This window comes from Malaclemys terrapin, chromosome 2, assembly GCF_027887155.1.
Source record: "Malaclemys terrapin pileata isolate rMalTer1 chromosome 2, rMalTer1.hap1, whole genome shotgun sequence".
Taxonomy (NCBI): domain Eukaryota; kingdom Metazoa; phylum Chordata; order Testudines; family Emydidae; genus Malaclemys; species Malaclemys terrapin.
The window spans coordinates 279,445,281-279,471,400 of NC_071506.1; the positions used below are offsets into that span (position 1 = coordinate 279,445,281).

A 26,120-nucleotide genomic window follows, 5' to 3' on the forward strand; every position below is an offset into this window, starting at 1 on the left:
AAAGCACTCTGAAAACGTGGACCCTAGATCTGGATTCCCTGAGCTCTGGGCAAGTTCCAATCAGGATCAGAACCTTGTGTCCCTGTTAGAGCTGGCTGGAAAATGGAATTTCCGTTCTGCAGGAAATTCCAACATGTCTCCATCTGGTTCGTTCAGAATCAGAATGAAAAGCTGGAATTTCTAAATTTCCCACAGAATGAAAATTCTGAAAACCAACTAAACCATTTCGCTTGGATAATGCCAAAACAAGAACTATTAAATATGCTCTGTATATGTTACATTGACAATATTTATAATATTAACAGTCTATACACAATTAACCAAAATGATAAAGTCAAAATGAAACCTTTCAACATTATCAAAACAAGGGCAGTCAAAATGATTCATTTAGCCTTTTTCCTATCAATAATTTCATCCAAATCATTACACTCCCATGAAATATTTCAATTTAGACAAAACCGTATTTTCTGACAGAAAACCGATCCATTGACAATTTTCTGATCAGCTCTAGTCTCTAATGATAATGACTAGTTTAATCAAAGTTAATGAAAACTGGTCTCCAGGTGAGAGCCATGAAATTCTGAGGTCCCTTAAGAGGGAACTTTGTGCACACAGGCGACACAGGGAGGGCATTCCCCAAGGGCCGTTGCCTCCGGCAGTTCAGTATAATTCTTCCCTCCATTTCTCTCTTTGTCTGTTCCCACTCCAAAGAAAGCACAGTAAAGACAGAGAGAGGCAAAGGCCAAATTAAGTAATTAGTTGCTTTTCAATTTGCTTCCTTTTTCTGAGGCAGCCAAAGAAGGAAAGAGGAAAAAAAAAACAGAGATATTCTGCCCCTCCCAAGCACTTTGGTGTAGTCCCTGGAATTAGGGCTGACCTTGGTTCCTCCTGAACAACCCACCATGGTTCCCTGAACCCTCATAACAGGAAATAATAAAATTTCCATCCAGTTTTCCCAGCACTGGCTTTTTTAAAGAATACTTCTATGAAGTGAGTCCAGAGCCTGAATTGCTGCAGACCTTCCTGAACTTCATACAAAATCAAAGGAAGTGGATGTCCAACAACAGGGATCATGCAAGATGCGTTTGCTGCACACCTCCTGCTGCTGCTGCTACTCCATGCTCCGCTCCCAGTGCAGCAGTAAACATGGCAGAGGCACATTAACGCAAAGGAAGGCAGAGGAGAAGATCGAAGGGCATGGGAAAGAATCGGGAACATTGAAAGGTCAAGCGGCATTGTGAAGAGCCAGACCCCTGGCTGCTCCACAAAGGTGTTTTTCCAACACCTGCACATGGCCAGCTCTGACCCATGGAGCAGAAGATTGGACGAGCACCAAGAAAATGGAGCAGAAACAAAAAGATGGAGAGCAAAGGGATGGAAAGAGAATAAGTTCAACCACAAGCTATGGGCTTGATGTGGGAATCACTGGGTGAGGTTCTGGGGTCAGTGTTATGCAAGAAGTCAGACTAGATCATCAGAATGGTTCCTTCTGGATGGGAAAATGTATGACAAACCTATTCACCATGTCAGAGGGGAACCAACAAATCAGTAAGACCGAGAACCAAAATCAAGGACACTTTGATGACTTTGCATAAATGGTACACTCTACATTTGGCCCAAATTTCGTGTGTCAGGATGTAAGGGGAATTGGTAAGGATCAGCTATGTACAGGATTGCATATCTGGTCAGATGTATTATGGGTTTCCCCACAATATTCCTCAGAAGCAGGCATTGGCCACTGACTACCCTCAAGCATTGGCCACTGGTCTGGGTAGACCAGTAATCAGAGCTGATGTTTGTTTATTTGGATTTATACAAGACATTTGTATATGGCCCCTCATCCACATGCTTTGGACACTTTAGTTTCAAGATACAGCCAAGGTAACACTCCAACAGGAGTACAATTCAGTATAATCCAGACAATTTAATAGCTCCAAACACCTCCCTCTCCACCTTCCAATCCCAACCCCACTCCTGTTTTCATATGCCCGGGAACACATATATGCCTTGCTATGGTATGGAAAACTCTCTGTTCCAGGACTGGGAGATCTAGCGATTCCAAGGGAGCGAGGGAGTGAGTTTACTCTTGCAGTGGATCTAATAAGAGGAGCAGTGGTGATGACACAGGCATTATGCACATTGTCCATCAACAACAGATGGATTAAAGCAGTTGGACGGTCACAGCTAAAGACCTGTCTACACACACCAGTTGCACCAGACAGTGCGATGTTAAACTGATTTTGTTAAACTGATGGACCAGAGTGAGCTAAACTGACACTGCCAGTTTTAAACCAATACAAGTTAATTCACACAGGGTTTAACTAAACTGGTTTAACTAAACCAGGGCATAGAATCGTAGGACTGGAAGGGACCTCGAGAGGTCATCTAGTCCAGTCCCCGACACTCATGGCAGGACTAAGTATTATCTAGACCATCTCTGACAGGTGTTTATCCAATCTGCTCTTAAAAATCCCCAATAATGGAGATTCCACAACCTCCCTAGGCAATTTATTCCAGTGCTTAACCACCCTCACAGTTAGGAAGTTTTTCCTAATGCCCAACCTAAACCTCCCTTGCTGCAATTTAAGCCCATTGCTTCTTGTCCCATCCTCAGAGGTTAAAGAGAAAAATGTTTCCCTTCTTGTAACAACCTTTTATGTACTTGAAAACTGCTTTCATGTCCCCTCTCAGTCTTCTCTTCTCCAGACCAAACAAACCCAATTTTTTCAATCTTTCCTCATAGGTCATGTTTTCTAGAAGAGCAACAAAAATGATTAAAGGTCGAGAAAAAAGGACCATCCTCATCACACACAAACTCAGTCAGTTTAACATCACACCTTTAGTTAATACACTGGTGAGCAGCTCTGTGTGTTTAGACCTGATCTAACTTTAGGCCCCTGCAAAATCCATGGTTGCAATTAAGCTAACTAAGCTCTTTGGGTCTCTCTGGCCTGTGTTTGAGCAGTTCCCAGCACAGTGGGGTTGTAGTCTCCTGGTGCTACCACAATGCACAAATAAACAGGAAGAATTCAAGAGGGACTTCACAGATAAGGTCCATACCCTTTCCTCAGCTGTGGCTGAACAACTTCCACTGACTCTGCTGGTCCTGGCCCCGCCCTCTCGGTCCGCATGTGGGAGACGGGATTCTGGCTGGGCACGGACCTACCCCTTCCTGCTTGCAAAAGGAGGTTTCTGCTGCCTACACAGCACCGTCCTCCTCACCCTGGAGGCAGAGGGCACTCGAGCGGTTGAGAGCCAGGCACAGGAAGTGGCAAGGTCTAGTCATGCAGGGGACAGAGGCCCAGATACACATCATTCCCCACCCCATTAGCCCTGTAGGAGGTGATACAGCCTGAGGCTGAACTCACTTTCTTATGACCCCCGGCTCTTTAAGGGGGACCCCACAGGAAGCCCTTGGTAGGGTTGTATCACTACAGCCATGATACTCCAGGGAGCAGGGGTGGTGGAACTGGGGCTCCAGAACCAGTGTGGGCCTCTGCACGGATACCCCTGGCCTCCCGTAGACATTGAGGGATCTCTGAGATTTGGGGGTGGATCACACAGCCTATTACTCAGGTTGCTGGGGAACCACAGCTCCCTGATGGAGTGATGTGGGGGCAACTCCAGGCCTACTGCTTGCTGCCCTGACTAAATGACTATAAGCCACTGATGAACGTGTGTTACAAGTCCCCACTTTGCCCTATCCACAGGGGATATGCATGGGTAGAGAGGGTGGACACTGCCTTCGGGAAGGCTAGCCCTCTGGCCCCGCCCCTTCCGCACGAGGCCCCGCCGTACTCCCCCACGGAGGAGCCCTGAGGCCCCTCTGCCCCTCCCCAGCCATAGAAGCATCGGGCCCATCGGAACCCAACACTGCCCCCCCTTGCCGCCGGAGGAGCCCCGGGCTGGCCCAAGCAGCCCCAGCCCGAGCAGCCCCGGCCCCAGGCTGGCCAGAGCGGCCCTGGCCCAGGGCTGGCCCAAGCAGGGCTGGCCCCAGCTGCCTCGGGCCCGACCTGAGCCACGCCAGTCGACCGACCCAAGCCCTGGGCCAGCCCCAGCCACACCAGCCCAAGCAACCCCGGCCTGGGCTGGCTCCAGCACTCCGAGCAGCCCCGATCTGAGCAGCACTGGCCCAGCCACACCGGCCCCGGCCCCAGCAGCCCAAGCAATGCCGGCCCCAGGCTGGCCTGAGCCCCAGGCTGGCCTGAGCTGGATGGAAAGGCAGCACGCCTCCCCCAGCTGCCCAGCAGAAGAATGTTGAGCTTTTTATATGCGCCATGCAGGTTCCGGGGCGGCTGAGGAGCTGGTATCAGCTATCAGTCATCTCCCTGGAGTCCAGATACCGCTGCCTCAGCTGCCCCGGAACCTGCATGGTGCATAATAATAACTAAACACCTGCAAACAGCGTCCTGTGGCAGCGGCTTCCCTGGCCTATTTTACCTGCCGCCTATGGGTCCATTACAGCCCCACCTGCAGTGCCTTGGCTCTAGCTCAAGCTACAGCAGCTCATGCTTTAAGCTCTGGAAGTCCCTGCTTTAATCCCCAGTATCAGCTAAAATGGTGCCCATCACATGGCACAAGGCAGAGCGAATAGGGCCCTCCAGGAGGGGAACCTCACAGAGATTTCCTTGCCCCCAGCGGTGGGCTGTACTGTGGGAGGGGCCAACATGAGACTCTGGAATCAAGATTTCAGTCTCTTTTTTCATTCCCAAATTAATCCTCGATAGGCCAGCAAAAATCAAAATGGGCAGACTACAACAGCCACAGCCCAACCCCAGCAAAATCATCACAGAGGGACAGGAAAGAGTTCCAATGGGAAAATCCGCTGCGAATCAGCACAGACTAACTTCCAGAGGGAAAGATCTGTGCATTCCCGGGGTGATGATGGGAGTCTGAGCTGCAGGGCCACGTGCCGGTTTGCTTGTACTGGCCTGAATATGATGAAACTTTGCTAACGTCTGGCACACCAGGGAGACTTTTTAGCTACTATAAAGTCCGTGCCTGCATGGGACCTTCGGTGAACAGGATCAGAGCCTCACACAAAGAAATGCATATTTCAAGGGACTGTTTTGTTAAAAGCCAGGCGTGTTTCGTTCAGATGCCTCGCTCTGTTTGAAAAGAGATGTAAAGAGCAGATAAAGGAGGAACGCGAGGAAGCTCTTGCTGATACAGTCTCTGGTTCCTTTTCAAACCATCTTCTTCTGTTTAACTCCCCTCTTAAATCCAGCCAGCTACAGACGAGGAGGCGGGAAGATGGAGTCACTAAATGACAACCATTTTACCCCTGACAGCATCAAACCTTGAAGTCTTCATTCAGCCGCTGCCCCAGGCAGAACGCTCATTGACGGCAATTTCGCTTGAACAAGGACCAAATAGAGACTTAGGCAAGACTTGTAACAACAGGAACCTAGAGTTAGGCTCCAACATCCATCTTCAGGCGCCTGAATAAGTGGCTCGAGTTTCAGACGTGATGAGCACCCTGTGACCCCAGTGTCAGCGGCTGGGTGGTTGGCACTTTAGAAATCAGGCTGTTTACTCAGGTGCCTAAAGTTAGATGCCTGGGCGGGATTTTCAGAAGTGCCTAAGTGACCTAGGAGCCAAAATCCTATTGAGTGCTCCCAACTCACTTAGGTGCTTTTAAAAATTCCACCCCTCAGGCCATATTTAGGCACCTGCTTTCGAAAGCCTCGGCTTCAGAAAAGACGTCAGCATTTGTATTTCTTACGCTAGGGACCCAATCCTGCAGTCCTCGCTCTGGCAAAATGCCCACTGAAGCCAATGGGAGTTTTGGCTGACTGCAGGACCAAGCGCTTCATTTCACAGAGTACCCCGGAAATGCGGCCACCTCTGGGGTACAGTGCAACAGCCAACTGGTTCAGCGACGGGGACAGAACAGTGGTGAGGGAGAAAAGACTGTACTATCCAGCATCATGATTTATCTAATTATTATCGTCTGGTGCTATAGGCTTACATTATAGTCTGATCCCAAGAGACAATTCTTAATGTACTATTAGCAGCGGCAACAACATATGGACATCAGTGCACATAAGGATCAAAGCCGCTAATGTAAGCCCGATTTCAGAAAGGCCAGTGTGGCAGGGAAAGGCAGAAAGCAAAGAGGAGCCTATGCAGAAGAAGCTGCAAGTTGACAATGGTGAACACCAGACATCATATTTCAGGAGTCCCAAACCAGCTAAATAAGGAGGCCAGAGACACAAAGGCAACAGCCAACACGAAATTGCCAGATGCTTAAATCCAACTTTGTGCCTTGTTTTTCCACTACTAATAAGGCCTGAATGGAGGAAAAAGAAAACCAGAATGTGATAAACGAGGAAACAAATGGGGTGAATGTGCCCTTGCCGACTGCTCTTAAATCTACAAACAACTCAAAATTAAAATAAACGGAAACATTACTACACGCTCCTTCTTATCCTGCTGGCCAGAATCCCTGCTTGATCTTCATGAGTTTCTTCAGGCAGCTGTATTTTAATATATTAACCAAGATTTAGCATTCTTGTGTAGCTTTTGCTACTAAATATTTAAATAGCCTATATTATATATAGATACACACACACACACACACACACACCCACCCACACACACACACCCCTCTATCTTTATGTACATACAAACAATTACATGCACATCAACCCTGACCAGGTACAATACCTTCCCCTTCCAATCAACGAGAGGAGCAGCGTTGGTGAAAGCTGTGCTGTCACTCAGTACATTTGTTAACGGCTGGATGGCAAGTCTGATTTGAAGGAGAGAGCAGACCGCTGTAGAAAATGAACAGCGGGCTTCCTGAAAGTGTTTACATAGATGGATACTAACCCCTCTGACATTGGATAGGTCAGCTGTTCTCAGGTCAGGGTTTATGCATTTTTTTTTTTTTTGCATCACACCTCATATCAGGAAGCTATTGATTCCCAGCACCAAGGAGAGAGACAATAAAAATCATCTGAAGAAGTGAGGTTCTTGCATCTGAAGAAGTGAGGTTCTTACCCACGAAAGCTTATGCTCCCAGTACTTCTGTTAGTCTCAAAGGTGCCACAGGACCCTCTGTTGCTTTCAATAAAAATCAGCACATGGCTATAGAACTTTTCATCAGCTGATCTTAAAGCACTTTATAAAAGGTGGGTAAGTATCAAGGCCTGCTTACAGTTGGGGATATGGATGCAAAGAGACTGCATAGTACCTCACTGTCACAGGTGGGAATGGACCCTACCACACCCCATCCCCGTGGTCCTATTGCTTGGCCCAGATAAGTGTAACAATCACCTTTGGAACATCTATACTGGTTCAGATCTCAGCAGGGTAGGTTCATCTTTCCAAGACACAGATTGAAATCGGGTCATCCAATTCCTCTGGTAGAGAGAGAGATTAGCTATCAGAGAGTTAGTTTACTCTTTGGAGAGTTTTGCAGATGACACGTGGAAGTCGAGGGCCTGTCTGCTCTGTGTGGACATTGTAATTCGCAAGGCAGTTTTCAAACAAGGCTTGGCTGGGTATACTGGTCAACGTTCCCAATCCTCACAATGTGCTGTGCATGGTAGGCTTCCTTACCCATGGCAAATATCCTAAGTAGGTTCGGTCAACATTGCCTCATGCAAATATTTTTTTCCCCGGTGGAAAAAGGCCTTTTTTCAAAAACGGAATTTTTCACAAAAAATTGTTGACATCTTTGACATTTCGCAGTTTTTGCAAAAGTTTTGTTGACATTTCAAAATTGAAATTTTCATCTAAATTGTCTTTGAAATAGGTATTGAATGTTTTTGTTGATTGAAAGGGTGGATTTTGGTATACGAAGACTGCTCAATAATGATTTTGAATGCAGTTTTCATTTATGGATAATGCAAATGTTTAAAAATGAATTCAAGCATGATTACACTAAAAATATTATTAATCGATAAACTGTGACACTTTCATAACAGGTGGGTCCAATTTGAACCGTGTGAAATGGAAACAGTTTTGAAAATGCCCATGAAATTACGTTTCCATTTTCTGATCAGCTCTATCACCAATGAACATTATGCGCTCTGTAAACTTCCTCCTGAAAATGTATCAAAAATTCTGCTGCAAAGGTTGTCTTCCTCTCCCACTACTCAGTTCATATCAGTCCATCCCTATCAGGTACAACCAATGCTGAACACCAATGTAAGAACCTAGAGAGATCCCTCCTTCTCTTCCAGGAACTTCTTCCTACCTCCTCTTCCACCACGAATCTCTTTACAAGCTTCCCTTGTTCTGTGTCTTGTAGGTTTTTTTGGTCTTGCATAACTTAGGGCCTGCCCCTACCCCCTACTGAAATCAATGGGAAGTCTGCCCATTGGATAAAGCCCTTATGATGCATTTTGTTATGTGTAAACAGAATACAGTCTAAACCAGTAATATAAGCACTTGGTGCTTTATAAGGACCAATTTCACAAAACAATTAGGAATCAAATCATATGGGAGACAGAATTTAAACAGAAAAATGTGACTGATTTTACTGGGAATTATTTAATAACGTTTTACTAAATGCCCAAAAAGTCACAATCCCACAATTGAGAAAGAATGCTACACTGGTTAAAAAAAAAAAAAAAAAATAGCTGGGCTAAGAGGGGAAGAGAAAGCAGCTATAATTAGATATATAAAAACAAATGGGAAAAGAGAGATGTTGATAGCAATGAATACAAATTAGAAGCTAGAAATTGTAGAAAATCAATAAGGCATGCAAAAGGACACTAGGAGAACTCCATAGCCAGAAGAGTTAAGGACAATTGAAAGAAGTGTGGGGTTTTATTGGGTGGGGGGGAGGAGGTGTTGTTGTTGTTTTAGATCAGCGGTTCCCAAATTTTTTGGCATCACGCCCTCTTTTTAATTTTCAAGAAACCCTCATGCCCCCCACCTCTCCTTTACCATCATCCAACCCCCCCATCCTTGTCCCCTGACCACCCCCTCCTGGGACCACACCTCCTATCCAACCCCCCCTGCTCCTTGTTCCCTGACTGCCCCCTCCCGGGACCCCCGCCCCCCAGGACCCCACCCCCTATCCAACCCCCCCTGCTCCCTGTCTCCTGACTGCCCTGACCCCTATCCACACCCCCACCCCTGACAGGCCCCCTGGGACTCCCACGCCTATCCAACCCCCCAGCTCCCTGTCTCCTGACCACCACCCCCAGAATCTCCACCCCATCCAACCGCTCCCTGTCCCCTGACTGCCACCACCCCCCCGGGACCTCCTGCCCCTTATCCAATCCCTCCTCCCCCGCTCCCCCTTACCAGGCCGCTCAGAGCAGCAGGACTGGCTTATTGGAAAGCCTGGGAGGTGGACGGGTGCAAGCTGCCCGCGCGGCAGCATAACTACAGGGGAGGGTGGACAGAAGGGGAGGGGCCAGGGGCTAGCCTCCCCAGCCAGGAGCTCAAGGGCCGGGCAGCCTTGCGCCCCCCTTGGAATTTCTTCATGCCCCCCAGTTTGGGAACCAGTGTTTTAGATATATCAGAAAAACAGGGAATCCTAATAATGGTACTTGTCAAGTACCAGCTGGAAATGGTAGAACTATCAATAATAATGCAGAAAAGGCAGAAACGTTCAATAAATATATCTCTTCTGTATTTGGGGAATGCCAGATGATGTAGTTATATCATACATGGATGAAAAAATATTTTCCATTCCAAACAGTAACTAAGGAGGATGTTAAATAGCAGGTACTAAAGAAAGACATTTTTAAAATCAGCATGCCTCGGGGTACCACGGAGAAGAGAAATACGGTAACAGAGGGCTCTCTAATTTAGCAAACAATGGTATAACAAGATCCAATGGCTGGAAGTTGGCGCTTGACAAATTCAGACTGGAAATAAGACACACATTCTAAACAGTGAAGGTAATTAACCATTGGAACAGCTCACCAAGGGTTCTGGTGGATTCTCCATCACTGTAAATCTTCAGCTCAAGAGTGGATGTTTTTCTAAGGGAGATGTTCTAGTTCAACTGCAGCTACTACACTTGAAGCAGGAGTCCTATGTCCTGCGTTATACAGGAGGTCAGACTAGATGATCACAGTGGTCCCTTCTGGCTTTAAAGTCTATGAGTCTACGAATCTTAGCCTGTAAATTCTTTGGGGCAGGGAATTGCTTCCTCTGGGTTTCTAAAGTGCCATGCAAATCAATGGGGCTATATGAAGGAAATCCATTAACAAGAACATTATGCCTATAAATCCTGAAGGGCTTCACTGAGGCCAAACACTTACTGAAGTCAGTGGGGACCAAATCTTGATAATTATTGTTCGTTACCCTGAGGCCTCAACAGAGATTAAGGCCCCACCGTGCTACGCACTACCTACACACACACACACACACACACACACACACACACACACAAAGAGACAGCTCCTGCCCTGAAGTGTTTACTATCTAGCTAACTAGCCAAGAGAGTTATATAACAGAATATTTTTATCCTTATTTTACAGGCAAGGCACAGGAAGATTAAATGACTTGCCCAAGGTCAAACAGAGTCTGTGGCAGAGGCAGGAATAGCATCCAGGTCTCCTGAATCTGATGCCGGCACCTTCCCGACATGACCACCCTTCCTCTCTTACTCTGCCTTTACTCAGCCAAACTCCCACTGACTTTAATAGCATTTTGCTGAAGTAGGGGCCGAATGCCCACTTAATAAAGACTTCAGGATTCGACCCAATCATAATCAATTACCACTGGGAAGAATCCTTGTGAGTGCCAAGGCTTTCCTTGAACGCAAAGGGCACAGATCTGTTTCTGTCATCACCACGGGGCATTATTTTTCTATTTGTTTTTTACAACTGCGGGGCCTTTCAAATATCTGCTTGTGCCGTGAGTTTTTGCTTTTACTCACTGGCTTCCCAGTTCACCCTTCCTCAGACAAGTTTCAACCTCTTCTTCTGCCTAGCTGGAATCTGGCAGGGTTTTTGGTTCAAGCATGGAAACACGAGCGCATACACCGCGCTAAAACCAGCCATTCCGGAGAATGAGCTGTAATAAAAAGCAGAAAAGAAAAAAAAATCCAGCTGTGAAAACAGAGATTAAAAAGGGAGATCCCACCACGTTCATACCATGGCCTGAGCACGGAAATGAAGCAAGAACATCAGTGGAGGCCAGTTTTCCCCCCTTTCAACACTATGGGAATTTTTTCATGAATGAACATTTATAAGGCAAAAGGAAGAGGGATGTGGGGTGGAGGAAACCAGTCAGCCCTTCCCAAGCTGTTTAAAATTTGTGATGCTTTTGCAACTCAGTGCGGGACAATGTAATGGAGCAGGGATGCAGGTACTATGGGGCTGGGTGCCAGTACACAGCTCTAGGACAGAGCGAGAGAGAGAGAGCAGAGATTCTCCATCTGTTTCATGCTGTGGACCAGTCCTTAAGGCAGAAATCCTCTCAAGACATATCCAGATGTGCGTGCACACACAGGTGCCGGTTATTAATGTGTTATTAGCAGAGCTCGAACAGCTAACAGCTTGTGTACCCCCAGCACCTCTTGCACTAAATGTCACTATTGGCTGTGCAAACTTCCAGGGTTCCAACAGAGGCATGATCTTAAAGGGCCATACTGGGCACCTCACAATCCCTGGCCCCCACAATTCTCCTGCAGCAGCTCTCGGGTGCAAGTTGTGTGAAAAAAGCAGTATTTGTTTGGTGTTATGGAGAAAAACTGACTGTCATCCTAGTGAATGCGTGTGTGCAATCCTAGCACCCTGGGAACCCAATCCTCACTGGGATCTACAAGAGCTACTGCAATACAAATAAATCAAATAACAGACTCTCTTGCAGGACAATGGCTGCTCCCTCTTGGTTACATTGTATATCGGTGCTCAGCGGCGGCTCCTGGCACCAGCGCTCCAAGCGCGTGCCTGGGGCAGCAAGCCGCGGAGGGCGCCTTGCCGGTCCCTGCGAGGGTGGCAGTCAGGCAGCCTTCGGCAGCATGCCTGCGGGAGGTCCGCCAGTCCTGCGGATTCAGCGGCAATTCGGCGGTGGATACACCGAAGCCGTGGAACCGGCGGACCTCCCACAGGCATGCCGCCGAAAGCGGCCTGCCTGCCGTGCTTGGGGCGGCAAAAAAGCTAGAGCCGCCCCTGTCGGTGCTGATAACTTCCTACCCCTGGGGATCAGATTTTAGTCCCGAATCTTGCAGGAACCCCTGTTCTGAGCTCAGGTCCTCTTGCTGATTGTTTTATCTTCCATGCACACTGGCCACCCCCTTCCAGTTTTGGTGTTGTCTGCAAATTTGATCATAGCTGAATTCACACCAAAGAAACAACAGATAAATAAGGGACTGAAGAAACTGGTTTTACTTTAGTTTGTTACAAAAAGGAAACCTAAAGCAGCGTGGACTGGGGTACAGCTAGCAGAAAGTGTCTCTGGCTAGACCCTGAGCTGGCAAGACTCAACAGAGTGCCATTCATTTCAATGGAACGATGCAGATTTACACCCGCTGTGGATCTGGCCCTCTGAAGACTGATGGGTGCTTTGTTGTTACAGAAGCTACAACCGGGGTTTGAAAACTTCTGCAACAGAGAGAGCTTTGCCCTGGGCAGGAAAGGGAGGGGGTAAGGATGATGTGGGAGGGAGTTCTTGAAAATCCAGTCTTACAATCTTTGGTTCATCCTCGTTTATACAAAAACCCTCAGCACAATCCATGTGCCGGTGGATAATGAAGAAGTAAGAATGGAAACACCTAAGGGTGTCGTGTTTTATCACTCCCCTTAGAGGAAAAAAAAACTACAGTAATAATCCAAAATGTGACAATCCATGCGGTATTTTGGACCAACAATGTAGAACCCCACAGTACTTTTTTATATAAGGCCCTCCGGTAGCTAGAAACAGCAGACACCAAAGTCCTACAGGATACGAGTAATAAGCACTACACCGAGCAGTGATTGCAGTAGAGCAGGGGTGGCCAACCTGAGCCGGAGAAGGAGCCAGAATTTACCAATGAACATTGCTAAAGAGCCGCAGTAATACGTCAGCTGCCCCCCATCCGCTACCTCCCTCCAGTCCTGAGCGCCTCCCGCCCACTGGCAGCCCCGCCAATCAGCGCCTCCCCATCCCTCCCCACACCTCCCGCCCGCCGCAATCAGCTGTTTTGCAGTGTGCAGGAGGCTCTGGTGGGGAAGGGGGAGGAGCGAGGGCAGGCTCGGGGGAAGGGGCAGGGGCCTTGCAGGAAGGGGTGGAGTGGTGGCAGGACCTAGGGCAGAGCACGGGGTTGAGCAGTGAGCACCCCACAGCGCATTGGAAAGTTGGCACCTGTAGCTCCAGCCTTGGAGTCATCGCCTATGCAAGGAGCCGCATATTAACTTCTGAAGAGCCGCACGTGCTCCGGAGTCACAGGTTGGCCACCCCTGCAGTATAGTATTGGATATTAATAGCACCTGCGTGCTGCATCTTTCATTCACTTACAGTGAATGCTTCATCTGTCATTCGTACACTACAGTAAAAACGGCACGGCAGTATAAAAATCCCAATAATGTTATCAGGGCCGGCTCCAGCTTTTTTGCCGCCCCAAGCGGCGAAAAAAAAAAAAAAAAAAGATAAAGCCATGATCGGCGGCACTTCGGCGGCTGCTCTACAGCGCCGCTTCATTCTTCAGCGGCAATTCGGCAGCGGGTCCTTCCGTCCCAAGTCCCACCAGTTTCTCCATCCCCCTCCTTTTTCTCTACCCTCGGTCCTGAACTCCCCCATCTCCTTTTCCTTCTCCTCTCTTGGGTGAGGACCTTTCATGGTGGCCAGCCTTGCCCTCCCACCTGTGCTCCCCGGGTGCATTCACCTCTGCACTGCAGCCCCTCTGGGCCAGCTAGATTGATGCTGCCCCGCCCCCGGTGAATTCTCTTCTCTCGGGCAGGAGACGCTGCCTCGGATGCAGCTGTTTCTCTTCTTCTGTCTCCATCCTAGACACAGATTTTTCCATTTGGTTTTACTTTCCACACACTGACCATTATCCTGGGCGCTTTGATCTCTCCTCCCACCACCGTGGCACACCGCCCGCTCAGCTCCACCCCTGCTAACACCCTCAGGCCTATGCCTTGAGCTCCTCTCATCTTGGTTACTGCAAGTCCCTTCCCTGGGTCCTCCCCAAGACTCAGCCCTCCAGACATCAGCGGGTGCAGAGAAAATTAACCCCGGCACCTCCTTCCCCAAATACCACACTGGCTCTCCAACCATACCAGAAGCCATTTCATGGTGAATTATTGTTATTGCCCTTGTTCTTTTCCAAATCGTCCATTGGTTCTCTACTCTGCTCATCTAATTCAGATCCCTGCTGCTCCCTTGCACACGATGTCACCGCGCCTGGTGCAAGGGCTTTCTGGTCTGCAGATCCCGCCATCTGGAAAGGCCTCAGCTCCACTTTACTCCATCACTTCACCTCCAACCCCTTTCAAAATGCAGTTGAAAGCATGTTTTCTCCCTTGGCCAACGCAGTTACTTTCTGCTCCTCGTTTCATTGCCCATTTGCGATGTCCAAGAAACATTTTCCAAAGCCTAACGGAAAATTAAAGGATCGGTAGAACAGCACCATTGTCATTGCCTTTGAGAATGCAGATTTCATTTCCTGCCTCCATCTGCCAGCCCCTCCTTCCATGCATCAAGAGAGAAAAACCTAGAGCATTTCAGACACTAAATCACATTGTTTGACTTCACAGTGTGGGCAGTTCAACTACACCTAGTTCCAGCTATTGAAATGAAGGCAACCTTCTCCAGCCCATGGGAACTGACCCCTTTATTGTCGCCGATGCCTGGGGAAGTTACGATGACATGAGTATTACAGTCTATTATTCCTTTCCAGTATTATTTTGCTGAGACTGGAATTCCAAATTACAGGGAGAGGGGGGTGGAGGAGGGGTGATGGCTCAGGGGATTGGTGATGGGATATAAAGACTCTCACCTCAGTAGAGAGGCCAAGGATTGGATGGGGATGAAGAATGAACCACTGTTTCACCTCCAGAGCTACCTCAGCCTGTTGTGAGAGGGCTCTGTCTATACAGAGGTCATTAGTTCACTGGAAGTGTGCTAGTAGATGGTGCTCAAGCATATGAAGCATTCTTGATGGGTTTTGTTGGACCAATAAAGTTGGCCATGATTGTGCATTGCAAATGGCTTCCTTTACCCAGCTCTTTACAACAGCTCTGCGAGGGAGCAGAGAAACCGCCGCCTGGCACAGCAGGGGTTAAAGAAAACCGGTGGGTTCAGCTAGCCCCGCCCCACTATACCTGCAGCCAATGCCAGGCCTGCAGGGGGGACAAAAGAAGGGAGCCTGGCTCAGTTGGGGGGTGACTGGGGAGGTCTGTTTGCCTGCCTGAAGGGACGGATCAGCGACCTGACAGCCAGCGTAGCCACTTGAGGCAAGTAAGTCTTCCCCTGCCAAGGGGAGCCTGCAGATAAGCCCCAACTGGGGGGCAATTGGACTAGTGGGGCCATGCCCCAAACTAAAGAGACTTGTAGGAAGTAGCCCAGGGAAACTGGTCTTGACCCCCACACACAGCCCCTGCCAAAAGGAGACCCATCCCCTCTGTTTAGGGGTTGAACTACACAGGGCCCTGGGCTGGGACCCAGTGGAGAGGGAGGGCCTGGGTCTCCCTACCACCCCCTTTGGCCTGACCAACCAACAATCTAGCCACTAGGCTGCCCAGCCATGAAAGGCCCTATCACAAGCTCTTAAACAAGCCCTGCATGGCAGCACGTGCCATACATCTGCTTGATTGCTGGTGAACCACCCGGGTGCCCCACCATACTCGGATGCCACAAAACCAAGGCAGATTATGAACAACCTAACTGCACTCTCCCCGCTCCCCGTTTGGAAAGAATTCCAATTTACAATCGCTTAACGAGCATCATCTGCCTTTGCAGTAGACCTGGGGATTGTCAGCTCCCTAATCTTCCATGGACATCCGTGCAAACTACCTCCATTAAATCTTGGAAGAAAGAACACCCTTCTTTAAACCATGGCAGGAACTCCTGCAACACTAGACTGTATAGGGATTATGCATCCCCGGATCGGTCTGGTTTTGCAAAATGATTCCCTGCTCCTGTTGCAAAGTTGGCACACAATAAAGTGACTCCTGAATTCCTTTCAATGAATGAGTTCAGGGTCTTGTCACACACAATGTTATGTCACCTTCCTGGCTGCCGGCAGTAGCACATTCCTGCATCCTCCAACCCACTTCAGACAATCCCTGCCTATGCTGAAAATATTTATTTTGGCTGGTTCCTTGGAAGCCACCCATTCTGGGGAGCCATGAGAGGGTAGACCCTTCAATTGTTGCGCCTGTCTCCACCCTAGTGCATTACTCAGACGAAGTCACACCAGCCAAAACCCCACCTTGCTGCATGTAGCAGCAATGGCTATTTTTTCCTTTGCGAAGTTGAGCTAATCCAGCTCAGAGCTGGATCAGGAAAACCTAAATCTCCTTAAAACAGAGGGCCAGCTTCTCCACTACACCAGGATAAACCCGGAGCAGTAAAGTGATGCTGGGTGAGAAACGGTTTTCCCATCCTGTCCCATGAGCTTTCAAAACTTGCCCCATTCTGCATTGGGACAAAAGCCAAGAGCTTTTAAAAAAAAAAAAAGTCACAAAAAGACAGGAAAAGAAAGACTCACCCCAGAATAGCCTGGTGGTTTCGGCACTCGGGGGATGTGGGAGACACATGTTCCAGTCCCTGTGTCTCCCACATCCCAGGAAGCCTCAGGCTAGAGGGTCAGTCTCTTTCTCTCTGGCCCAATGGATATGTAAATTATTTATACAAAGTGGAACAGCTCCAACAGGGAAGATGGAGAGATGCCCGCCCACAGTAACCCATCGCTTGGTGATTGGAGCATTCACCCGGGTTGTACTACCTGAGTACCCTTCCCCCCGAGACTCACAATGAACTCAATGCACACTAATAAATGAGACCTCACACTATCCCTCTGATCCTTGCCTTCCAGAAGCAACATAGCCCAGGGTCATGTCTTTGCTCCGAAGCAGGGACTTGCTCCTGGATCTCCCACATCCCGGGTAAGTGAGCTAACCACCAGCGCATTGGCTTTTTCTAAAAGAGCTGCTCTAGGAATTATTTCAGGGAAGTTCCATAGCCTGTGTTATGCAGGACATCAGACTACATGGTCACAGTGGTCCCTTCTGGCCTTTGAATCTAGCTATTCTGGGGGGGGTTCTGTCTCGTTGTCTCTTTCTGGTTTTGACTGGAAATTCTACCCCTGGATCTGAGAAGCCTGACAGTGAAATTTGTCCAAACCGCCCCTTTCCCGTGAAAAGTTATGGTTTTGACGCATCAGCATTTTCTGACCCCATAGAAAAAAAAAAGTTGAAAAACTCCCAACCAGTGTCACTCTGGATTTACATCTGTGTAACCTAGATCAGAGCCTGACCTGTAAACACAAAACGAAACCGGGCCCACCACAAGAGCCAAAAGAGGAGCCATTCGCCAGCTGGCCACACAACCCAACACCAGAGAGGACTCGCTCCTCATCTGTTCAACCACTCCAACCAGAGCCTGCGAGATGTCTCACCTGCCATCACTGCTGCTAGCAGAGACCTCAGAACAACCCACCTGCCCGCAGTGATGCTGCAAGGAACAACTGCCGAGAGGGGAATCTCAATGGCAGTTTCGAGGAGAAGCCTAGAAGTACCAGCGAGGAAGGATGAGGGACTTGGGAGTGGGAAAGAGCATGGAACTGATGGGTTTTTTGGCAGGAAAAGAGAACTGGAATGATTCAGTTTTAGGGGGAAGAAGGGAAAACAAGGCTATTTTACCCAGGCAACGCTGTACTCAATACTGAGTTAAGCCAAAAAAATGTGAGGAAGCCCCTGGTTAAAATGTTGGCAGCATATCACTGCTCAGGGTGCTTTCAGAGCTCTACTCTCCTTCACAGCTATTCTACTTCTAGGGCACTAACCCTGAGGCATCTACGTGTATGGTACCTGAAATGAGTTTGGTTGACGGTAGTCCACAAATGGACAGGCATTTATACTACTACAGCAACAACATCCCCCTCCCCAGTTAGACTGAACGGATCTGGATTTATTCTGTCCTGGGAGGTGGTTGTCCAGCTCAGGGTAGAGACCCTCTGGTGGGGTAACTTGCATTGCTGCTATCCCCGGTATATCTCTTCTGTAGCTAGACGCCTTCACCCTACAGGATTGTTGACTGCAATGGCCAACATCAGTGGGCATTGAGGGCGATCTGCACTTCCCAAGATGGGGCCAAAACAGTCTCAAGGGCTGTCTAGGTAGGTACTACTATTCATCACTGTGGTATCTGAACACCTCACACTCATTAGTGTGTTTTACTTTCACCACATCCCTGTGAGGTAATGAGCCATTCTCTCATTTTTAAAGATGGAGAAGCGAGGCCTGGCATAGAGTCAGTGATTTGTGTAAGGTCACTCAGGAAGCATGTGGCTGAGCCAGGAACTGAACTGAACTGAGATCTCCAACATCTCAGCGCCATGCCCTGTCCCCTAGACTATCCTCTCTCTTAATGCAGGGGATTCCACCACTGCTACATTATTTAAAAATTCATGGTTTAAGGGAAAGTTTAGAATTTAAGACAAACAATTTACCCTCTCATGTAAACACACTAAACATTTTGATACAAGTCATATAATATTGTTTTAATTCTCTGGAACAGAGGAATTGCTAAGAAATGGGATTACTGAGGTCAGCAATGAAGCTGTTAAGGGCATGAGACCACAGAGAGCAGGAGAAAACCAGATCTAAATCCTGTTCCAAGCCAACAACTTGGGTTGTGATGTTTACATCTTTGGTCATTTTAGTGCTCCCAGAACACGCACAGCCCAAGCAGCATTAATTTAATTCATCCATGTGTGTCTTTCATAAAGTGTTTGAAATTCAGTTCATACAAGTCTGGGACCCAACCGCTCTTAGAGAAAACCCTCTGCCTCTTCCAGCTCAGTTCTAGCCAGGAGCTGACCATCTGGAGAACCTTTCCATTCACAAATGCTTAAATATATAAATAAATATATCAAATACACACACACACACACACACACACACACACACACACACACACACACACACCAGAAATGTGAGAAGCTTTTCAGAAACACTTTCTCTGAACTCACAGTGGCACATCAGCAAAATCTCAGGGGGTTGAATTCACGAGAGCAGCAAACTACAGCTCTAAGATAAGAGTGTGGGGAGAGCCCCTAGATAATGCTCACCATTTGGGTTAGTCACCGCACATCATTCCAGGCAGAACCTTCTGTTTCCCTTCGGTAGGTCCCATTTGACAGCCTTCCAAGCAGCAGGGGTTAGAAAACCTTAGTCAGCTCCCACCACACAGTTAATCCAACCACATCTGGAAAGTCCAACTCAGCCCTGAACTCCCACTCTAATTTCTTGTGTTTTACACTTTGAATCAGTTGGTTACGTATGGAATCCTTAAACTCCATAGCCAGGTCCTTCTGCTTTGGGCATGGTGGAGACAGTTTCAATGATGTGCGTCTAAAATATTTCTCTGCACCACACCCAAAAACCTTCCAGTACCCGGCAATGAATCAGTCCCTCTCTTGAATTTGCCTGGATCAGTTAGACCAGTCTGATAACCAAGACCACATCTAACCTTTAAGTAACATCTTTTCCCCAGATCTGACAGAGCAGCAATGACCCAGCAGCCTAGGATTAGTGCAGCATCCACATGCCTCCACCCAACATCTGTATTTCAGAGCCCCGGATTTAGCTGGGGTAGTTCAGTTCAGCTGCAGCCTCACACTTACACATGCCTTTGGTTCTCCCTTCTGCCCCTTTGTATAGAAAATGCTTTATGCTGGAGGGTTGTGGTCCGACTGTGGGCACCTCTAGCTGCAGCCAATCAGGATGCAGCGCCTTGTTTTAATTCAACAATGCTTCATTGAAATACAGTCTCCCTTCCTTGTGCGTCTTGCACGTTCTTCTCAGCACTGGACGCCCTTGGAGGAATAGTTACATCGGGGAGAGGAGATACTCCCTTGAACAGCAAGCGAGCAGCACACTGCTGATAAGTGAATGGCTGTGTGTGCCCATTGTCTTCTCAATACAAGCCCTGAACCCTGACATAGTCATCAGATCCACTGTGGATTTTATTCAACAGTACAGACAGCTGTAAGATTTCACAGCTGAGGAGCACTCTCTGTGTCCTGAATGCCACTGTTCAGACAACATAATGGATTATGTCAATTTGCATGATACATCACAGCATGGGACGACGCAAAGCTGAAATTCCTCTGCCCATAATAATTATTTCAGGGATAAAGAGGTTCACTTTCTTTTCAGGGGACTAGGTGTTAGAGTGACAGTCCTGGAAAATGACAGCCACCATTTATCCGCTGGTCAGGTACCCCTCAAGCAACAACAATGTTGGATTGCCCACATGGTCCTCCCAATGTGCCTCAGCCTGCAGCTCATGGGAGGAAAGGAGAGTAGAGTCGTCAAGCCTATTCAATCCTTGGCCAACAAAGGAGCTGATTGGTTCAACTGCGCTGGTGGTTTCAGCGATGCTTGTCCATTAGGAAATGAAATGAAGCTATCAGACTCATTTCACATCAACCAAGGATCCGTCACTGGATGGATCATTAACGTCCTGAGCTGGATTCTAACCCAGGTCCTAGAAAAGTGCTATACCCTGGCAGCCATGAAGAATGATGCTTATCCCCTCTATAGAATTTTTCTCCCCCGGATCTTAAAGCACTCTACAGATGTGGGCAAACTCTGTGTCACCCCGCACTGTGCAGATGGGGAAGCTGTGACATTGAGAGGTGAAGTGACTTGCTCGGTTCACACAAAAAGGAGGTGGCAGAATTGGGAACTGGCATATATAGCCTGGTATTCTATGTACCACAGCACATTGCCTTCCTAGAGATCGCACGCAGGAGGGCCCAGACAGTGGCAGACAGCCTGTGGAAAGTCATGTTGATGATGGGTACATGAGCCCTGTGGACTAAAGCAGAGGCAGGAGCCGTTCCTGCAGACAGCTGCGGTACCTGTGGGGGTAGTAAGGCTACATAGAGCTGACAAGGCCTTGCTCCCATGAGGGAAACCTCATGCACTTTTCCAACCTCTCTGGCCCTGTGGCTGGTTCTTGCTACACTGACCTACAGTGCAATGCTATTTAAGTAAGACATGAGTTCAAGAAGGATGGTTAAGGCATGGGACAGGTACCCAGGAGAGCTGGGTTCAAGCTCTGGTTCTGCCACCGGCTTCCTGTCTGCCCTTGGGCAGCTCACTTCATCTCTCTGCGCCTCAAGTCTCCTTTTTTCCCCCCCCGGCCTATCTATTTAGACTGGAAACTCTGCAGAGCAGGCACTGTCTGTACAGCGCCTAGCACAACAGGGCCTAGATTTCAGTGGGGGCCTCTAGGCGCTACTCTAATAGAAATAGCAATAACTGGAAAACAAACAATTTCGCTGTTGAAGGCTGTGGATGCTATGGCGATGAATGGAATCGTGTAGATTAGCCAGTCAAATGAGTCACAAACCTCCCATGCAAATTAGTGCCCGAGCACGACGGCACATTGACCAGCACATCCTCCACCCCCTCAGAACGGAGGGGGCTCAGTTCAGTGATTTGTAAGCACTTCAGGGGGGAAAATAACAGTTGCAGCAGAAAGGAAATGGGAACTTAAACATGTGCAGCGGACTGGGTTAACTAGCTCTGTCTGCAGTGTGGTGAGGAAATGGCTGGGCAGAACAAGCAATAGCATTGTCCTGGACAGGAAAGAGATGACAATAAAAGTGTGTCTGAGAGGGGTCTGTTTAAATTCAAATTTGATCAGGCATCAGTGTTCTGAAATGTAGACTCTTCTGGTAGCTTTGGAAAAACACCTAAGCCCAATTGGAGTCAATGGCAAGTCTCTTTGGACTTCAGTGGGCATTGGATCAAGTCTTTATTGCCTCTGGTTGTTTAGAAGATGCTTTTCCCGCCTTTTGTCTTAAGTAGATGCTTGTAAAACTCAGAACTAAGCAAAAGTTGACATGGATTTTAAGAATAACACAGTCAAAAGTTTTTTTGTTGTTGTTTTTTAAATCTACCCTCAGGCCTTATGTAAAAGTCCCTCCGTTCTAACTGTCTCAAGCAACAGATTAAAACCTGACTGTCCAAGTTTAATCATATATTTTAGTGCCTAGATACTATGGCAATGAGTGCAGTGAAAATGCATATAACTTCATCTAATTTCTCATCTATATTATATATGCATTAGAATTTTAGACTTGGGGTTCTGGCAGCAAGGAGTTCCCCAAGGACCTTAATTGTTGTGTCAGGATCCACAACAGAATTAGGAGAATACTGGAAAAAAAGTGTCTGTGAACATTTGTTCAAATAAAAACCAGGGCCAGATCTGCAGCTGGTATAAATTGGCAGAGCTCCATTGGCATTATGCTGCTTCACATCATCAGAGGAACTAGCTCCAAGAACTCATTTTAGAAGGAAGTGATATCCTTCTAAACAGGGGAGGGATAGCTCAGTGGTTTGAGCATTGCCTACTAAACCCAGGCTTGTGAGTTCAATCCTTGAGGGGGCCACTTGGGGATCTAGGGCAAAATCAGTACTTGTGAAGGCAGGGGGCTGGACTCAATGACCTTTCGAGGTCCCTTCCAGTTCTAGGAGATGGGATATCTATTTCTATCCCCTTTTATGAGTTTTCCATGGCAAGTAATTTTTTTGGTTCAGAGTTCACACTGGAAGCACTCGGCAGCCCACGTGGAAATCTCTCCTTTTACCTTCTCCCATTGGTAAAAGTTTCAGTCGTCCAATCTGGGAGAAAAAAAATACCAACTGACACCGGTGGTCAATTACACACTGCGAAGAGCCAGCAGTCAAAGGGAATAGATCAACGTGTATGGCGAGATGCATGTTGGGCTGAAAAATTCCAAAGGAGCAAGAAAATAATGAAAATCACAGCCTGTCCGAGGGTAATTTACAAACAGAAAAAAGAGCTAAATTCATTGAGGGCCAGATTTACAAGTGTAAGAACAATGGGAGACGCTGAGTGCTGGTTGCTGAAAATCAGGTAAGTTCATTTAATGGGTAACAGAGTCAGGGGCTCTTGAAAATCCGTCCACTTATATATGTACCTACATGGGCGCTCTTGGGAGCAGAGTTATTTTGAACATCTGGCCTTGAATACATTATTCAGTAGTCCAGCTCTCCTAAAATTAAGATGTGGTCGGTCTAATAGAGACAGTCTGGCTGGCTAGCTATTGCTTGGGTTTTCCGTCTTTTTGAAAACCACCTAAGAAAGCATGTTCTACAAGTACATTTGGTGGCTTGCAGAATTATAAAGCACAGTTGCCATGTCATTAAAAATGCCCCTTTCCCTCCCTGACTCACCCCAGCCCTGTTAAATTGGATTCACTGAAGTAGCTTTGCACAAGGGAAGTTTTTTAACCGTGCTCCTCTTTTTAGGGGAGGACAGTGCCCCATCTAGTGGTAACTTGGGGTTAAAGGAGAATAAAGCCTTCGCTCTGGCACTCTGGAACAGCACACATCTACCTAGGAGTCTAGGGCTCCTTTGCTTCCCTTTGTTTGGGCAGCGGCGTCATTTTACTTCCTCACTGCTCTAGGCTGGCTTTGATCCACAGTGAGTGAGGAGCCCATTTCGGCATCCCGGAATGGACACTGGAGAGTCGAATCACACCCCTGCCGTCCGTCTCTGGTCCGAGCAGAACCTGCAGCTCCCTCGTGCTTTTTATGTTTTGTTCAGCTAGCGGCTGATTTTGTGAGTTTGCCAGAAGAGTTAAGACTCTTTGCATATCTCGCCCCAACGCCTGCTGTTATAAAGTCTGTGAGATTAGTGGAGACTCCTTGGGGTGGGGGCAGACAATTGGTCATCTTTTACATTACACCTCTATCCCGATAGAACGCGACCCGATATAACACGAATTCGGATAGAACGCGGTAAAGCAGGGCTCCGGGAGGGCGGGGCTGCGCACTCCGGTGGATCAAAGCACGTTCGATAGAACGCTGTTTCACCTATAACGCAATAAGATTTTTTGGCTCCCGAGGACAGCGTTATATCGAGGTAGAGGTGTACTGTAAACTCGCTCCAGGTGCAACTTCACCCTTCCCTCTTCCAGATGTCACCAGCCTCCAGTGAGCGAGGCACGAGATTGCAGCGTCCGTAGACTTAGCCGGCCAATTGGTCAGTAAGGGCCTGAAATCCGTGGGCGAGTCTTTCAATTTACTTCACTGAGTGCGGAGTGAGACCCACGGGCCTGAGGCATGAGGGCCCTGAGTGACTTCCTGGATGGCTAAGGGTGCAGCTGCCATCTCGTGTCTTCCTCAGGAGGCGCTCAGTGCCAGGCTGAATCAGGCACCCCTGGAGCCATCGCAAAGTTTTAGGTTTACCCCTAAGTGTCCGGTTGGAAATTATGAAGGACACAAAATATTTAGAGCTGGTTGAAATTTTTCCAATTCCAGGAGAAAAATATTCCTGAAAATGTTCCTCAGTTCCCCATCTAATCTCTCCAGCAGCTCCAACAACATTAAACCAGACGCTAATTTACTTCCCAGGGCAGAGCAATTATCCTAGGACTATCCACAGAGGGTAAATCCTCCTGGAGTGAGCACCTGTAACTCCCATTGGTTTTAAGTGGCTATTGCAGGGGCTCCCTGGGGTCCAATGGGAATTTTGCCATCGACTTTAATGGGGCTAGGATTTCGACTTGTTCTGCGTAGCACGTTGTGTGCCTGTGGATGGGGATAGCTGTGCTGCCTTGTACACACTGGGAGCTGGACTTTACGACACAGGGTGCTGCTGGCATCCGCCATCACCTAATGCAGCGTCTATGCAGGCTGCTGAGGGACCCACATCACATGGCTCCATGCCCAAGTGTAACAGCGACAGACCCCGGTCGTCGGCGGGCAAGATCCAACATAAGAACATAAGAATGGTCATACTGGGTCAGACCAAAGGTCCATCTAGCCCAGTATCCTGTCTTCCGACAGTGGCCAACGTCAGGTGCCCCAGAGGGAGTGAACCTAACAGGTAATGATCAAGTGATCTCTCTCCTGCCATCCATCTCCACCCTCTGACAAACAGAGGCTAGGGACACCATTCCTTACCCATCGTGGCTAATAGCCATTAATGGAATAACCTCCATGAATTTATCTAGTTCTCTTTTAAACCCTGGTATAGTTAGCCTTCACAACCTCCTCAGGCAAGGAGTTGCACAGGTTGACTGTGCGCTGTGTGAAGAAGAACTTCCTTTTATTTGTTTTAAACCTGCTGCCCATTAATTTCATTTGGTGGCCCCTAGTTCTCATATTACGGGAACAAGAAAATAATTTTTCCTTATTTACTTTCTCCACATCTGGGACCTCTGTAGCTAAATGCATGAACTAAAAGCCATAGGGCCCTTAGCTAAGGCTGTAGAGCAGACCGACTGACATATCTATATCTATATAGAGAAATATCTCTCTCTCAGAGCACCACACCCAGGGGGTGTATGGGTTACACATGCAGGGCCCCCACAGCCCACTGTCAAACCGCTGACAGATCCACTCATAATAGTTCCCTCTCCCAGCTAAACAGCCAAAAGCTCCCCTAAGGGCTCTTGGCAAAGGGCTGACAGCTCTCTCGGGGCATGTCTGAAACCCACAGCTGGCCCATGCCAGCTGACTTGGGCTCACGGAGCTCGGGCTAAGAGGTGGTTTAACTTGCTACAGGTGTTCGGGTTCAGAAGAGCCCAGATTCTAGGACACTGCAAGGTGGGAGGGTCCCAGAGTTTGTGCTGCAGCCAGAGCCCGAACGTCTACACTGCAATTAAACAGCTCCGCGAGCCCAAGTCCGCTGGCACGGGCCAGACGCGGGTGTCTAATTGCAGTGTAGACGTAACCTCAGAGCCCTGCGGTCACCCAACCCTGCTCAGTCTCTGGTCCTCTCCTGTCTGCTTGTCCCCTGGTTTGGGTAGTGGCATCACAAGCCAGGTGCCAAGCCATGAGTCTTCTCTGACCAGTCCCTATGCCCTCTTTGCTTGTATTAATGGCATGCCAGCTGGGTGGTTTCTTTGCACTCACTTAGCAATAGAGGGGTGTCAGTGGCATGCAGAAGCTTGGGGGGAGGGCTGTCCATGTGGGGCAGATCAGACAGGGCCCTGCATTGGAATGGAAGGA

General features: G+C 48.2%; 1 protein-coding gene across 4 annotated transcripts in view; it reads right to left on the bottom strand.

Annotated features, from left to right (window-relative positions):
- Nucleotides 1-26,120, bottom strand: part of GJC2 (gap junction protein gamma 2) — a 110,862-nt gene that overhangs the window by 35,242 nt on the left and 49,500 nt on the right. Inside the window, exon 1 of one of the 4 annotated variants that reach the window (XM_054016691.1) lies at nucleotides 6,670-6,741. The exons of the other annotated variants lie outside the window; for them this stretch is intronic. The gene's annotated coding sequence lies outside the window, so the exon portion shown is untranslated. Of the gene's footprint in view, nucleotides 1-6,669; nucleotides 6,742-26,120 lie in introns of those variants that run through there. 4 annotated transcript variants of the gene reach the window in all.